The sequence below is a fragment of the Pygoscelis adeliae genome, unplaced genomic scaffold, assembly GCF_000699105.1.
Source record: "Pygoscelis adeliae isolate BGI_AS28 unplaced genomic scaffold, ASM69910v1 Scaffold410, whole genome shotgun sequence".
Taxonomy (NCBI): Eukaryota; Metazoa; Chordata; class Aves; order Sphenisciformes; family Spheniscidae; genus Pygoscelis; species Pygoscelis adeliae.
In genome coordinates, this window is record NW_008823913.1 from 240,310 (window position 1) to 241,257 (window position 948).

A 948-nucleotide genomic window follows, 5' to 3' on the forward strand; every position below is an offset into this window, starting at 1 on the left:
GGAGGGAGCGGTCCAAGGCCAGGCTGACGCGGCGCAAGTTCCCCGGCATGGCCAGGGTCGTTCCTCTCAGTGTCCTCATTGAGGGAAGGAGAAAGCCAGCGTTATCCCGGCCCTCGGAAGGGCGCCTGTCTGCTCTTCTCCCCTCCCTCCCTGACGTGCGGCCGCGACCTCCCGCCACGTGGCCAGCTTCTTGTTTCCGCTGCTCGGGACAGAATTAACGAGAAGCTGCTAATTAGCGGGCTGGTCTCTGTCCATCCCGGCACCCCGGCCGCCCTCCGCCGGTCCCTCGGAGCAGCCGCTGGCCGCGTCCCATCAGCCGGGACTTTCCCGCTCCGCTCTTAACTGAGCGCATGCAATTATTTTTCTTCCACCTTATCACAAGCTGCAGGAGGCCGGAGAGCAATGATGGCCTTTCGAGTGCACTTGCACTTTCATTTTTGGAGGGGGTGTTTGAAACAGGCCTGGGGGGCTGCCCGGGACAGGTCACAGATGTGGGTTTGTGCCTGAATACAAAGTGTTAAAGGGTAAAGCCAGAACAGAGAAAGGGTGGATGAACAACTTGTCTGCCTTTCAGCAGATGAGAACAGGGGCTTTAAGGTTTCATTCAGTTTTAAAAATAAATGAGAAGGAATATGAACATTTTCCAGATGAGCTCCTAGCTGAACAGAGATATAGTTTATTTACATGCGAACGTCTCTCTGCTTTGCCAGGGGAGTAATGGGAAACTTGTCAAGAGAGAATAAAACAGAATAATTAAAAATTTATGTTTTAAAATATAATCAAAGCCAGCCACAGGTGGTTTTCCACACAAGCTTTCAAGATCTGTAAAGTGTCACGCAAGAGGTAACCTGCTGCGTTTTTTCCCGAAATCGGTAAAACTGTCCATTGACACTAACAGCAGAGCCAGCACCTACCCCCCCGCCCCCGGCCGGGGGGTGTCGTCTCACC

General features: G+C 53.2%; 1 protein-coding gene across 1 annotated transcript in view; it reads left to right on the forward strand.

Moving 5' to 3' along the window:
- MMP17 (matrix metallopeptidase 17 (membrane-inserted)) overlaps positions 1–948 on the forward strand; it is a 62,357-nt gene that overhangs the window by 39,678 nt on the left and 21,731 nt on the right. The gene's annotated exons all lie outside the window — the stretch shown is intronic.